Consider the following 16,430-nt stretch of genomic DNA (forward strand, 5'->3'; position numbering starts at 1 on the left):
CAATTCAGCTAAGTCCTTGCCAATTTTTTGGATATTGGCTTGTGGGTCTCTCTCTTTCTGTATCTTCTTGTTCCTTCTATTTCAAAGCTCTTCCTATTTCCCTTATAATCTCCCAGTGTCAGTGTAAATATCACCTTTTCTGAGAAACCGCTATTATTTTTTAAAGTACCTGGGATTTATTTTTTCATCAGATATAATAAGACATGCAGATACAGAAATGGCTATTATGAAGGAAGAATTTTTTTATATTTACAGATTCCTATAAACAGGAGGCATGGCATGCCTTGTGCAGCCACAAGAGGAACTACCAATGTGGGTCAGGAGGCAGAGGGAGCCAAGAGAATGTGTGGGCAAGAACTTTTACCATGGTTTTCATGGGAAAGGCAAGGCCAGGCAGGGTAAGCATGCTTAGGTTTGGCTAGCTTGGATAATTTTGGGGCTCTGGAGCATGGACACTGTCCCAGTTGTAGGATACCTGGCTAATGAATAGTGGCCTGGAGTGTAAGAGCCAGATGAAGGAGGTAGTAGAGGGGAATGAGCTTTGGACTGGTTGCTTTGCACATGACAGGCACATTTGCAGGTGAGTCCTTTACTCTGTAAAATTTGGCAAGCCCTGGAAGGCACAGTCTCTTCAAGATCAGCAAGGTACCAGGCATCAAAAAATCAGAAAAGACAGAAAATTGACACATCAATAACAGACAGTATGATTGTTGTTGTTGTTATTTCTTCCTAGAATTTATCATATGCTGTATTTTTTTTAAAATGGAGATGGTATCTTACTATCTTGTCCAGTCTGGTCTCAAATTCCTGGGCTCAGGCAGTCTTCCTGCCTCAGCCTTCCAAATTAGTTAGTACAGGCATGCACGCCTGCAGCCATCCAGTGCTGTATATTCAAAATATTTCTATGTGCTTCCCCAAGATTTAGTCGGGTATTTTTTTTTTTTTTTTGGTGGTGGTGGTTTTTATTCCTGGCTGCATATTAAGACCCCCTGGGAACTTTTACAAAATACCATTGCTATAGAGCCACACAAAGATATTATTCTTTGATTTCTCTGGAGTGGAGAACAGGTGATGGTGCTTTTTAAATTAGATGACTGTAATGCACTATCAGAGTTGAGAATCACTGCTCAGCTAATGAATGTGTGGCATCTGATGAACAAGAGACACCAGTTATGGTAATTTCTAAGTGTTGACATTAACTCAGAGACGAGCAAGAAGGTAGTGACTATATATAAATGACAGGAATTTAAGAACACTTATTTACTTAGTATTTTGAAATTAAACTTCAGGTAACATTGAAGAAGTATTTATTTTGTACCTAATGCAATGCATTACTATATCATGTGTATTTATGAGAGTTAATTTTCTTAATTGAAGAATTGTATGCATTGCAAGCACTTACCAACTAAGAGTTTTAGAAGTTTTTTAAATGCCTGAATCATGTAAGAGAACTCAGAAAAACCAGAGATGAAATGTTAATGAAACGTTAGAGTTCAAATAGACTCTGAGATGGAAATGAAATTCCTAGATGAAAATGGATGGAGAATATTGAGAAAAAAAAAAAAGAAAAACAATTGGAAATGAGACGGGGAGGGAAATACTGTTGGAATAATGAAATGAAAGTACTGGATTCGAATAACGAACAGGGTGAAATCAACGTGAATAAGCAAGACACAGGAAATATGAATTACAGCCAGGAGCACTGCAAGATATTGGGGGCAAGAGTTAAACCCATCAAATAATACACCGACTGCTATTCTGATGGAGACGTTTCAGTCAACCCACACTGAAGCCCCCTCTTCCATTATGAGAGCTGCTCACAGCTGAATGCAGGCTGAGAAACAAGAAACCCACGAGGAAGAATAGCACAACTGAGAAAATGGTGTCTGCTTCAGCAGGGCTGGGATAAAGTCACCAGCTAGACCTTGAGAGTATGACCACTGGCCTTATTAAATATTGTGTCTAAAAACTGGTTTGCTAATTGTGTATACAAAGAAACATATAAGTGAGTAAATTATATTTATTTATATTTTATGAATATAAAATATTCATATTTTATATACATAACTTAATCCATATAAATTAATTCAGGAAGGAATAGTATTGATATCTGTTAGAACACTGCATGTTACATCAGCTGGAACTAGTTGATAATTATCTGTTTGCTTCTGTCTGCTTTCCCCAACAGACTATAAGCTTCCCAAGAGCACAGATCATCTCAATCTTGTTCACCATCCTGTCCTTGGTTTCTGTTGCATTATCTAGTACAGGAGTGCCCAATCTTTTTGCTATTCTGGGCCACATTGGAAGAAGAATTTTTGTGGGCCACACATAACATACACGAACACTAATGATAGCTGATGAGCTAAAAAAGAAATTGCAAAAAAATCGCATCATGTTTTAAGAAAGTTTATGAATTTGTATTGGGCCACATTCAAAGCAGTCCTGGGCCACAGGCGGTCCATGGACTGAGGATTGGACAAGCTGATCTAGCATATAACCGATGCTCAGTAGATGTGGGCTATGATATGACATAATGCCTGCACCACAAGATACAACGAAAGAAGCATCATAAAATCATAATGCAAGTTTGGAAAGTGTAATGAAAGTATGGAGTTGCAAAGGAGGGCTTGAATTATCCCAACTGGAGATTATGGAACAGGCTTTTGTAGAAGGTGAGAAGGTGGTGTCTGAAATGGGGCCAGAAGTTTTCAACAAGCAGTGATTTAAGAGCAAGCATTGAGTTTAACCACTCTGGCTTCAGTCACTACTGTGATGTTTTCTGGAACCACATACAGCTAGTGCTTGACTTATGACCACGATTGGTTCCAACAGACCAGTCGTAACATGATTTGGTCATAAGTTGAGTAGGCTATATGCACGCAGAGATGGTAGTGCTGCCAGAAGCTGGTCCACACTGTTGTACGCCCAGCTGGGCAACGTTTGCGCTGCCAGACGCGGAGCAGTCGTGGCTAGCGATTGTGGTCGTAAAGTCGAATGGTCGTAAGTTGCATAGGTCGTAAGTTGATCAATACCTGTAAAATGTCACGGGTCCATGACTGTCTCCTCAACCTCCACTTAAGTCATTCTCTCTTCATCTTTGTGTTCTCTGAATGCAGGCTACCTGAACAATGACATTGCTGCAAACCTCTTAGGGGATGGAAACTTACTTTTTTCTGTGCTTCTACTTGATAATTCCCATGCAATACTTTTTTTTTTTTCTACTTTTCTTCTCTGCCTTTCATTTATTTATTTATCTATTTATTTTTCACTATACTTTAAATTCTGGGATACATGTGCAGAACATGCAGGTTTGTTACATAGGTGTACACGTATCATGGTGGTTTGCTGTACCCATCAACCAGTCATCAACATTAGGTATTTCTCCTAATGCTATCCCTCCCTTAGTTCCCCACCCATTGACAGGCCCCAGTGTGTGACGTTCCCCTGCCTGCGTCCATGAGTTCTCATTGTTCAGCTCCTACTTATGAGTGAGAAAATGTGGTGTTTGGTTTTCTGTTCCTGTGTTAGTTTGCTGAGAATGATGGCTTCCAGCTTCAAAGTAATAAAAAAGTCTTAGAGCTTGACAGTTCCATGAGTATATCAAGAGAGTTATTTGTATAATTTTTGCATTTTATACTCTCTGTTTCTTCATGTCCCTGGCACAAGATCCTTCAGTATTCTGTCAGAAAGCAGAAAGTAACTTTATAATACATACATATAAATAGCACACATTTTGTTATTCTGGGGATTATTTGGGTTTACCTCTTGTGCAACAGGTAAAAAAGAGGAAACCACTAAATAATGAGTAAGGAGAGAAATGATAACGTCCTTATTAATCTTACCTATTACCAAAGGTTTGGAAAAACTATTCTGGACGTAGTTAAGACCTTATTGAAAGATACTGTATTACTTCCATGGTTATATAAATTTTTTATTTCCTGAAAAGTCTAGTTCTAGTTTTTTAGGTAAATAAAAAATGAAAGAAACCAAGTATCTCCGGGTAAGAATGATAAAGGAAAAGCAGTCTGAACCAGCTTAACATAGGTCCATTAAACGACATTTTAACACTGCTGTTTTGCATTTTTCCAGTAGCCAAAACATTAAGGTATGAAAAACTTAGAGTAAACTGAAAAAAACAAAAATGAAAACAAGCCTCTTTCCACTCTGGAAGTTCTTCATACTGTAATGCTAGGGCAGTGCTGGGAGGGAAGAAGGGTCTCCTTTTGGATTTACAGTAAATATTGACCCTTCAAATTATAACTTGGAACTAGAGGAGCTCTACCTCGGCCCTCACTGAGTTGTAATTAGTTGCCAGGGAACAAAAGCAGAAAGTGAAAACAAATGCATGTAAACTAGCCTCAACCACATCAAAATAGAATGGCATTTTGCCATTTCCACTTAAAGAGAGACCTTGTTTTTGGTCTCTGCAACTTGAATTTAGATCTGAAAGACAATTCTCAGCTTCTATTTGCCCTTTCTCAATCAATCAAAAACAGTCCTGGAGATAATGATTAGGCTGGATAATTATTTTACAAAATAGAAGGCCTATTTCTTGTCCGTTTACATCTCAGAGTCATTCATTACTTCCTGGAATACTAACCATGGTATTAAGCCTCAAGTGTGTTTTAAGGCAAAGGGTCAACTGAGGAGGACCTAAGGAAGACTCTGAGCATCTGAAGTGTAAAAGAAACTTTTCAGGGCCGGGCGCGGTGGCTCAAGCCTGTAATCCCAGCACTTTGGGAGGCCGAGGTGGGTGGATCACGAGGTCAAGAGATCGAGACCATCCTGGTCAACACAGTGAAACCCCGTCTCTACTAAAGATACAAAAAATTAGCTGGGCATGGTGGCGCGTGCCTGTAATCCCAGCTACTCAGGAGGCTGAGGCAGGAGAATTGCCTGAACCCAGGAGGCGGAGGTTGCGGTGAGCCAAGATCACGCCATTGCACTCCAGCCTGGGTAACAAGAGCGAAACTCCGTCCCCCCCACCCCAAAAAAAAAAAAAAAAGGAACTTTTCACAGAAGAGAGTTAAATCATAAATGCTTGATGGCTTGATGGTACCTTTCATGTCAGTCAAACATGGAGAAGAGGTCAGAAAGTGGCTGTCTACTCCTGGAGTTGCTAAATTAACAGCAAGTCTTCCAGAGTTTCTCTTCAAGGTGGGGATCGTTCTGCAATTGTGGCGTGATTAGAAAGGACCCAATTTTTCAGAATTTGGAAGTTTCACAGGATTTCTTACCATCCCATATCTTTTCATTCTCATACTAGCAAAAGTTAGAGTGCTGAAGCAAAGTTGTTTCTTTTCCTCTTGCTGTTACAGTTTCTGTCTTCACCAAGAAGTAGGCTACTTGGGAGACTTCATTTCCTTTTCTAGTTCAATCAAGCTGGTGTCCAGAGCTATTCAACTGAAAATCTCCCATTTATTTTTGATGGCTCATATTTTTGGAATTTCTTGTCTTGAATGGGAACATTACCCAGTTGGTAGCCGGTTCATAAAGGTTGGCTTGACCTAATAGTAAACATGCCTTCCTTTACTTTTAAAAACTTGAAGAAAGGAGACAGGACAATCACTGCAGCAATCTGGTATGAGATAGTCTGGTGTGAGATTCAAGATATAAGGAAGTCTCTCATTCCATCTGCAGTTAGCTTTCTCAAATCTCTGAGATTTTATTTTTGGGCTTTAGCTGAAATTCAGCACCATAAAACATTGATAGTTGCAAAGTAAAGATGGTTTTGACTTAAACTTTGCCCTCTGGGCCATGACTGGAGGCATATTGTGGAAAGATGGAACTAGCTTGCTTAAAAAGTGTTTATGTGTTGTTCCTTTTTTTTCCTTGACTTTTAATAAAACCATTATTTTCTGTGAATGACGTAGTGACTTGCAGACTAGCTGTATTAAAAGTAATGATTGATAATATGTTTTTTAAAAATATATAAATTGCTACAAATCACTGAGACTGACTATGCATTAGGAAGGCCTTTGTCATGTAGAACATGTAATAACTAGTATATGTTACTGAGTGTTCGCTCTGCCCTCCACTCACCTACACAAGCCTGCTGCATCGCCGGTTCTTCCTTTGTCAAGAGCCTTCCAATCTCATAGACACCTGGGCTGTGAAAGCTAAGGTGGGCTCTCTTGACTCCAGATTCTAGTAATCAGAATCAGAACTCTAAAGGTACAGGAATTATATAGAAAAGGAAAACAGGAGGGCAAATACTTGGAATTTGCCCAACTCATATCACAATCAAATACTGGAAAAAGAAGAACCCAATTTAAAAATTTATTAATATTTAGGCCAGGTGTGGTGGCTCACGCCTGTAATCCCAGCACTTTGGAAGGCTGAGGTGGGTGGATCACCTGAGGTCCAGAGTTTGAGACCAGCCTGACCACCTTGGGGAAACCCTGTCTTTATTAAAAATACAAAGTTAGCTAGGTGTCTTAATGCATACCTGTGATCCCAGCAACTTGGGAGGCTGAGGCAGGAGAATTGCTGGAGCCCGGGAGGAAGAGGTTGTGGTGAGCTGACATCATGCTGTTGCATTCCAGCCTGGGAAGAAAAGCAAAACTTTGTCTCCAAAATAAACAAACAACTAAATAAAATTTATTAATATTTTAAGCAAATATATATAATACATGTGTAACATAGAAATTTATATATTTAAATATATATGTATTTAAAGATGTAATATATATTTATATTTAAAGCTGTAATATATATTTATATATATTTAAATATGTAATATATATTTTGCATGTATTTAAAGATGTAATATATATATTTCTGGTGCTTTTATATGGCTCTTCTCATTTCATCTTTTCAACAGCCTTCTTATAGAAATACTCTTGTAATGTCTACTTCACAGTGGTGGAAACAGGTCTTTGAAACAGGTTCACTGCACCTGGCCATCTCCTTGCCTGAGTCTGGTAAGGCAGACTCAGACACAAGTTATGTAAAGCACATTTATTACTTACAGACAGGCAGCGAGGGACAAGAGAAGCTTGGAATTCATTATGAGCCTGTCCCCCAGACTCAGGAAAGCTGCCGAGGGCTAATAGAGTCTTATGTGTGTGTGCCCCACTTGCCCCGCCACCAAGACATGCTGGAAAGCAGCCTGTCCTGGGTTTTATAGCCTGAGAGTCACTTGAAATTCTGGGTGAAAGGATTAAAGGGCATCTTTAATTTTTTTTTTTTTTTGAGTTGGAGTTTCCCTCTTGTTACCCAGGCTGGAGTGCAGTGGCATGATCTTGGCTCATCGCAACCTCCGCCTTGAAGGTTCAAGCTATTCTTCTGTCTCAACTTTCCAAGTAGCTGAGATTACAGGCATGCACCACCAAGCCCGGCTAATTTTGTATTTTTAATAGAGACAGGGTTTCTCCACGTTGGTCAGGCTGGTCTCAAACTCCTGACCTCGGATGATCTGCCCATCTCAGCCTCCCAAAGTCCAGGGATTACAGGTGTGAGCCACCATGCCCAGCCCTTTTTATTTCTTTGTGGGGCCTTTATTATTGGGCATTTTGTCTTACATTAATTCTTTTCCTCTCTCTCTTGTTTCTAAGGGGCGCTGGAACAGAGCCTGGGCTGCTCTGGCCATTCCTCCCTATCCCAGGATGTTGCATTTCAAGTACATCCCACAGTTATTTTTAAGAACTACAAGCCAGAAAGGTGGGGAAACTGGGTCTGTCCAAGCCATCCAGAGAACTGTCCTGCAAGACCTGGTGGCGACTTGAACCTGTGACCCCTTGGCCTTAAACCGTATATCCTTGTTCCTCTCGCCTTCTGCACAGCATGGCCCAGCAAGCATCATGGCCCTCCTCCCATCTTCCACACCTCAAAGGGCCCTCGTATTAATTTTCTCATTTTAAATTTATTGCATATGTTACAACTTATCCATCCTTTGCAAGATTCCCCAATTTTGATTGGGGTCACAATGTACTCATTTGAGAAAATTAATTAATTTTCTCAGGCTCTTTTGCAGCTGAGAGAGGCTATGTCCGTTTTGGCTAAGAAGTCCTATTGATGGTGTGTCCAAGAAAGTTATTATTTCCAGATATAAAGGAACAGAGCAATGGGCTTTTCCTTTGATCTTGCCCTCCCCCTTTTTTTTTTTTTTTTTTGCCTTAACTGAAGTTGTGCCTTAATTCATACAGCGTAACAGCTGTTTTACAAACACAAGGGCGAAAGAGACACATTTGGAATTGTTCAGTGGAAAGATAGAAGGTGCCTGAGTCTGCTGGCATTATAAAGATACTACAACAGCCCTGGAATCGCCTAGTTTGGGACTTGTTAATATAAAAGAAAATAATTTTTGTTAGGTTTGTGTTATATGTGGCCAAATGCAATTCGGAGAATGCTCTCTAATAAGTTATTGCTGGGTGCCAAGGCACAGTATCAGAGTGGGCTGTCAGAGCTGGAACAGCAGGACTCCTGAATCCTGTGAGAAAATATAAAGTCAGTATACCAGTTACTTACTCAAATGTAACAAACCACCCCAAACTTTATAGCATAAGAAAACAGCTGTTTATTATGCTCACGGTTTCTGTGGGTGAGGTGTTCAGAAAGAGTATGAGGAGGCAGGGGCATGCTATCTGGCTTCATTTTGGAAGACGCAATGGCTGGAAGTGTTTTGAAGACTGTAAACTGTAGTCATGTGAAGGCCTGCCCACTCACAGGCTGGAGGTTGATGCTGACTATTGGCTTGGGCCTTCACTGGAAATCAGTCTAAACAACTACCTGTGGCTTATTTTGAGATTGCCTCCACTTCTTTACAACCTGGTGCTGCATTCTGAGTGCAAACATCCCAAGTGCTGCATCATCTTGAATGGCCTAGCCTTGGAAGTCACAAAGCATCTCTTGTGCCATAGTCACCAGCCTTTCTTTCTGATGGAAGGAGTGTCAATGTCACAGTAGAAGAGTATGTGACACGGGAGATCTTGTCACAGCCATCTTGGAAAATACAATCAGCTCTGGCATTGGATGGAGTTAACCAAAAACCCGAAGGAATACTAAATTCTCTTTAGGTTGCTTTGGACAGGAAAAGGAAGAGAAGGCATAAAATATGATAAATACAACAGGTATGGTTTGGCTTTGTGAATCCACCCGAATATTACCTTGGATTGTAATAATCCCCGTGTGTCAAGGGTGAGACCAGGTGGAGGTAACTGGATCATGGGAGCAGTTTCGCCCCATGCTGTCCTTGTGATAAAGAGTGAGTCTCATAAGATCTGATGGTTTATAAGTGTCTGGCATTTCCCCTGCTGGAACTCATTCTCTGTACCGCTGCCCTGTGAAGAGGCATCTTCCACCATGATTGTAAGTTTCCTGAGGTGATATGGTTTGGCTGTGTCCTCCCACCCAAATCTCATCTTGAATTGTAATTTTTGTTAGGTTTGTGTTATATGTGGCCGAATGCAATTCTGAGAATTGCGTTTGAATTCTGAGAATGTGGGGATTACGTAGTTCCCATAATCCCCACATATTGTGGAAGGGGCCCTGTGGGAGGTAATTGAATCATTGGGGGATGGTTACCCTCATGCTTTTCTCGTGATAGTGAGTGACTTCTTATGAGATCTGATGGTTTTATAAGGGGCTTTTTGTTCTTTGCTTTGCACTTCTCCTTCCTGCCACTTTGTGAAGAAGGACGTATTTGCTTCCCCTTCCTTGATAATTCTAAGTTTCCTGAGGTCTCCCCCGCTATACTGAACTGTGAGTCAATTAAACCTCTTTCCTTTATAAATTACCTAGTCTCAGGTATGTCTTTATTAGCAGTGTCAGAACGGAGTAATATATGAGGCCTCTCTAGCCATGTGGAACTGTAAGCCAATTAAACCTCTTTTCTTTATAAATTACCCAGTCTTGGGTATTTCTTCATAGATGTGTTTGGGACTAATATAACAACCTTTATCTTGTAAGGTTTTTTATTCAGTGTTATGTGTTTGTGAAAAAGATTTAAGATACCAATGAATAACACCATTCATTGATTGAGATGTTCCCATGGGCCACACATGATACTAAGCTGTTTACATGTATTGCCACTTTTAATCTTCACAATACCTAGGAGGTAAGAATTATTATCCCCAGATTACAGGTGATGATAACAAAAGGTGAATAACTGTGTCAGTCTCTATAAGAGCTGCATTGTTATTCAAATCCAAGTCTGCCAGTCTCCAATGCATTTTCTTCTACTTCTAATTTATATAAGAAACCAACCAACCTATCTCTGCCCAGGCTGCTCATGACTGACTTCTCACCAACTTATTTGGTCCCGGGTCATGTACTGTACTCTTATGCTTACAGCAATATCTCTGGCTTCTTACCAGCTCAGCTGCCTACCTATGGACCCCTTCACTTTTAGACCTTGACTATGCATTGGGATTTCCAGCTCTGATTTTTCTCTGGGGTTCATTTACTTTATGCGGGAACTTCCTACTCTATCTCTCCCAGCGTGGAGATCATTGCTTTGCCCTTTTCCTTCCTTTCAGAACAGGCAGAGATTTAGACACATGTAGTAGCCTGGCAAAGAAAACCTTTCTCGGAAAATTGCCGACTTGTAGTTTTCTTGCTCATTTATAAAGAAGGCAGCTCTCTTTCATGTAAGGGTAAGGTTTTGGTATTGAGTAATGGGCATGATCTCAAGAAGCAGACAGATATGTTGGTTTAAAATTGTGAGAAAAGACATTTAGTGCAGTGCCTCTTGAACATTTAAGTTTCACCTGAAGAGTTTGTTAAAATGCAGATCTGGGTGGATTAGGTCTGGGTAGGCCCTGAGAGTCTGTATCTCTAATCAGCTTCTTTGAGGAGGCGAATGCTGCAGGTCTCTGAACCACATGTTGAACAGGGAGGCTCTGAGGCAGCAATTCTCAGCCTTGGCTGCACACTGGAATCACATGGAAAACTTTAAAAATGACTGACACCTGGATGTCACCCCCATAGATTCTAATCAAATTGATACGGTATGTGGCCTGAGTGTTCGAATTTTGAAAACCTCATCAGGTGATTCTAGTGTGGGGTTGAGGTTGCAAACTACTACTCCAGGGGTTTATACTCATTCATTCACTGAAAAATTTATTGTGCAACTACTATGGTCTAGGCTTAGCAGTGAGCTGCTAAAGATAAAACAATATAGAAGAAACATGTAGACTCTAGAAGGAAAAACAAATAATAAATAGAAGGACAAACTCTGCTATGATTTGAACGTGTTCCCCAAAGTTCATGTGTTGGAAACTTAATCCCCAGTTCAACAGTGTTGGGAGGTGGGGCCTAATAAGAAGTGCTTAGGTCATCAGGGCTCTAATCTCATGAATGATTAGTGTCATTATTGCAGGAGTAGTTTCGTTATTTATCAAGAGAGTGTCTTTATTACAAAAGCAAGTTTGAAAGATGAGCAGTGACAAGGAAAGAGGAAGAAGAGAAATGGGTTAGTGAGTTAAAGGGTACATAGGGTAAGATAAAAGAAATAAATTCAATGTGTGCAAGCAGAGTAGCGTGACTCTACTTAACAAACAATGTGCTTGGGTAATGAACACTCTGAATACCCAGAATTTATTACTTTACATTATATACATGTAACAAATTTTCTCATGAACTCTATAAATTTGCACAAATAAAAAATAAGCAAATTTGGCCTCCACTTTCTCTCTCTCTGTCACCCTGTCTTGCCCATCTAACTTCAACCATGGGATGACACAGCATAAAGGCCCTTACCAGATGTTGGTGCCATGCTCTTGGACCTCCCAACCTCCAGAACCGTGGGCCAAATAAATTTCTGTTTATTATAAATTATGCAGTCTCAGGTATTCTATTACAGTAGCTCAAAGTAGAAAAGGCACATTCCTAATAAGATGTATTAATTTAACTTAAAGCAATGATGAGACTGTGTATCTGAAGTACAGTGCCCACTGAAAGAAAGCCAACTCTAGAAGTATTGATTGTAGGCTCCTATATGTTAGTGATTGTCTTATAAACTGTACTTATAATTAAGGATTATAAAATTGTTCTTGGATGCAATAGACTCTCTCTTAGAATTCCTCCTGAATGGAGAGGAAAGATAGAAGGGAAAAGTACTGTGGATAGATGCATAACTGAAAACAACTTAATAGGGACAAAATTAGTTATGACCCAAAAACTCTTTGAAGTTTTGTGCACCTATTGGAGTGTAAGCTCCATGAGGGCAAAACCACACCCAACTTTTCATTTGCCTCAGAGCCAGAATTGAGCTCACGGCCTGGAACTTGCTAGAGTCTCAGGGAATATGTGCTAAATAAATCCTTAAAAGCCATGATTTTATAAAGCATGAAGATATATATTATGATATTTGCTTAAAACTGGAATTATAACATTGTAAGTTCAATATAATTGCAACTGTATCAACCTTAAATAATTTTTGAAACAAGATGAGAGTGTAAATTTATAACAATATCTTCTTGAAAAGAATTCAAGTCAGAAAACCATTAAAAATAAAAGTAACTATGTCAGCAAACACATTTATAGGTGATTTTTTGGTTTTCACCAGAAAAATTATTAATTTTTCCTTAATATTTTTATACTGTTTAAAATTTCAAAAATGGAGATTAGTATTCATCCAGGTGAACAGAAATGTTCTTTTGATTCATGGTCTGATTGTATTGTGGTTTAATTCTCATGGCACACTTCTCCAGAGTTCTAATTGCATTTTGTAATTCTATATTTGAATGTTAAATGTGTGATTATTTGTTGAAAGTCAACCTCTGTTTCTAGACCAAAATCTTCGCAGGAGCAAGGGTCATGCCTATTTTGTCCTCTCCTGTGTTGTCAAGATCTGACATGATAAAAAAGCACAGTAAATTTCTGGAAATGAATAAGTAGCTAATGAAGTACATCAGAAATAATTACTATTAAATTTTCTTGGGCCAATATTTTCTCCTCCATATATAATGCAAAACCTTGGAATCCCAACTTACCGTTTATTCAAGTACTTGATTAGAATAAATACGCCTTTTAAAGGAGAAACCGGCTGAGCACAGTGGCTCGCGCTTATATCTAGCACTTTGAGAGGTTGAGGTGGGAGATTCACTTGAGGCCAGGAGTTCAAGACTAGCCTGGGCAAGACAGGGAGAGCCCCGTCTGTACAAACAATTAAAAACAAATTAGTCAAGCATGGTGGCACATAACTATAGTCCCAGCTACTCAGGAGGCTGAGGTGGGAGGATTGCTTGAGCCCAGAGTTTGAGACTGCAGTGAACTGCCCTCTAGCCTAGGTGACAGAGCAAGACCCTGTCTCAAATACATACATACATACATGCATACATACATACAAAACAAAATAGCCAAATTTATGAGGAATAGAACTGGTTTGTGGCTGGGTGACAATACTGGCCAGCATTCTACATTTTCACAACAAGTTATCCCTACACTGCCAGATATGATACCAAAATTATGGGATCCCTCTTTAATTAATAATGAAAACAGTCTTCAAATACTAAAATCTCTAGCATGAACTGACTATATTCCCAAAGCCACATGGATTCATTCACTGTTGAGAGCCTCTCAGTTACTGAAGGTCTTTCTGTGGAAGATGATCAGAAAGTAGGATGTGCCATTCCTAGGACCAAGTGGCCTGAAGTTATTTCTTTCCCTTCTCCTCACTCTGTTCTGTATCTCAGGCTGCATTTTACTGATTCTCATGGCAGATGGCTTCTAGCTGAGTTCAGCCAATGGGAGGCAGCAGAAGAAGTTTGGAGGAGGAGTGAAGGAACAAGGAGATTATCTCTCCCCTTTTTCTGCTTTAAGGGACAGCTCTTATGGTAGCTGTCATTCTTCCAGGGTTCCAGCTTCTCTGGAGTGACCACTTTCTCCCTTTATCTCTCCAGTCCTGGGGCAACAATGCCTTCTTTTTTCTGCTAGCCAGAGCTGCTTCCCCATTTCCGGTTGGACTTCTAGGCTTTCCCATAGCCTGTAAGCCAATCTCCTGTATTGTTTCTGTTTTAAAACAATCATAGTGTTTCTGTTTTCCTGATTGGACCCTGATTGATTCCCACGTTATCTTAGCTCATTGTCAAATGGTATTTATGGAGTTAAGACTTAATGTTATAATAACAGCTGTTTTAGAGAGGCAATCTAAAATTAATTAACATTTGAATAACATTTCATGCATTGGCAAAATCTTGTTTGATGAATCTATCCATAATTTTATTCTTCTAATATAGATCCCTGTAATTATTTCATCCTAGAATTCAGAGCCAGAATAGAGTTTGCTTGCAGATTGCAAGCTGCTTGCAGGCCAAACCTAGATTTTATTCTTCATAACCTTGGCACCAAGCATAGTGCACAGTATGTGGTGAGTCTGTAATAAACACTTTTTAAAAAGCAGTTGATGAAATGGAAAGATTTTTACATTTCCTTTCATCAGACACAAGAACTATGCAATCTAAAATTTCTAGCTTTCTTTTTTTTCCTACTTCATGGCTTCCAGGAAGTTATGAGGTTATTTTTATATTCTACCAAAGTAACTAAATCACCTTACATTCTTGAGGTTTGTCTGTCTTCTTTAAATAATTTTGTTGTGTTCTAAAATTTTTCAGTTTGTTTGGGTTTATAAGCTCCTTCACATTCTGCACAAATCCTTCATAAATGAAGACATCAGAAATCTGGAAAACCCCTTGGTTAGCAGTAAGTAAGGAGGGAAGGAGAGCATTCTTGGAAGACAGGCAGTCCTGTCTAGTATTATTTACTCATTTATGTTTTCTGACTCTGTGTGCTTTACAGCATTTATTGATTTATAGAATGTCAATAAAATTATTCCATTCATATATTTTCCTTCTAGTTAAGACCACTTGTAATCTAAAATGTTGGCTATTCTGTTTTTCTAGTCAAAAGAAAGGTTTGCAACTTGATTATACAAGGTAGAGATCAAAGCTTTTTATTTCTAATCTAAAGGAGCATTTCCATGTGTCCTGACTTCAGAAACAGGAGGATTTTCTCTAGGAAGTTCAGTGAAGTCTGTCACTCTCAGATTTTCTAAGAATGGAACTGTTTAGGTAAATAATATAAGCTAACCCTTAATGAGACCATACAATGTGCCCAAACTTTCTTTAAAGCACTGTTTGTCCATTAATCCATTGAATCTTCATGACAGCCCTATGCAGTAAATGCTATTAGTGTGCTCATTTTATAGATAAGAAAACTGAAGCAGAGGAAGATTCAGTAACCTACCTAGCTCACATTGCTTAATAACAAGACAGGTTTTAAACCAAGTCAGTCCAACTTTAGAGTTCATGGTCTTAGCAACACCAATATTATGCCTATTAGAACTACTAGAAGCCTTAGATATAGTTGTCTTCAATAGAGATAAATATTTGCAGAGAGAATAAGACTGACACATTCATAATAGTATGCAAACTTAGAGCAAGTTGATCAATTATAAGACCACAAAGAAAAAAAAAACAGTAAATGGAATCCTTTTCACATGAGGAAATGAGAGAGCTGAGGCTCAGAGATGTTCAGGGGTCTGCCTGAGGTCACACAGCTATTTAGTAGAAGAATCAAGACCAGAGCCCTATAACCTAGCACTTGGGCTCAGCTCATTGAGATACCTGAAAATTAAGAGTCATGGTACAGGAGACAAGTTAACTATCTTGACTCTTACTCTGGAGTTCTTTCCACTCACCTTACACTTTTCTACTTTGCATACAAAAGATCACCTGCCTCAGCCAATGGAATGTCTCTTCTGAATAATAAAATTGTAATTTGTGTTTTTTATGTATGTCTATAATTCCCATGTATTTCTCTTACAATGAAGCACATAGCTGGTGTTAAAGAGTTAAACACACTCACACACAAATGCATGAAGTAAAAAAAAAAAAAACAACTCCACCATCCATATAGGGCCTTCTCATTGCTATAATGATATCAGTTGCAACAAGTCCAAGGCTCGACCTCATTACAAGGGTTTAATTGCATTGTTACACAGTCTCACTTCTCCTCTCTGGCCTCTTTCTCTTTATGACAGCTTTAGAAAGGAATTTCAGCTTGAGGTCAAAGGAAATTAATTACTGCTCTCTTAATCTGTGCTCATCTACATTCAGAAAACTTTAGGCTTTCCACCAGCATATTCTTGTCTCCTATTTGTATAGACCCAAACTTATAAAAGTAACACCTTGGACCTTTGTTAAAAAAAAAAAAAGGTGCACAAAAGCACTTGAACAGCACATTTTGAATATGTGTGAATCATATCCCAAGAAATTCATAGAAAAGAAATTCCTGCCATTTAACAAAGATAGTAATGCTTTAAAAGTTGAGCATTATCTTACATAGAAAATTGTATTCGATAATTAGACTGAAGGTTATTAAACTGAATTGTTCATAATGTTAATCTAGTAACACCAGTTTAAAAAAAAAGTGATCTCAGATCAAAGGCCCAGGAGTAGGTATATTGATTAAAAATGGGATGACAT

The sequence above is a fragment of the Sapajus apella genome, unplaced genomic scaffold (assembly GCF_009761245.1).
Source record: "Sapajus apella isolate SASKATOON/1434 unplaced genomic scaffold, GSC_monkey_1.0 scaffold80, whole genome shotgun sequence".
Taxonomy (NCBI): domain Eukaryota; kingdom Metazoa; phylum Chordata; class Mammalia; order Primates; family Cebidae; genus Sapajus; species Sapajus apella.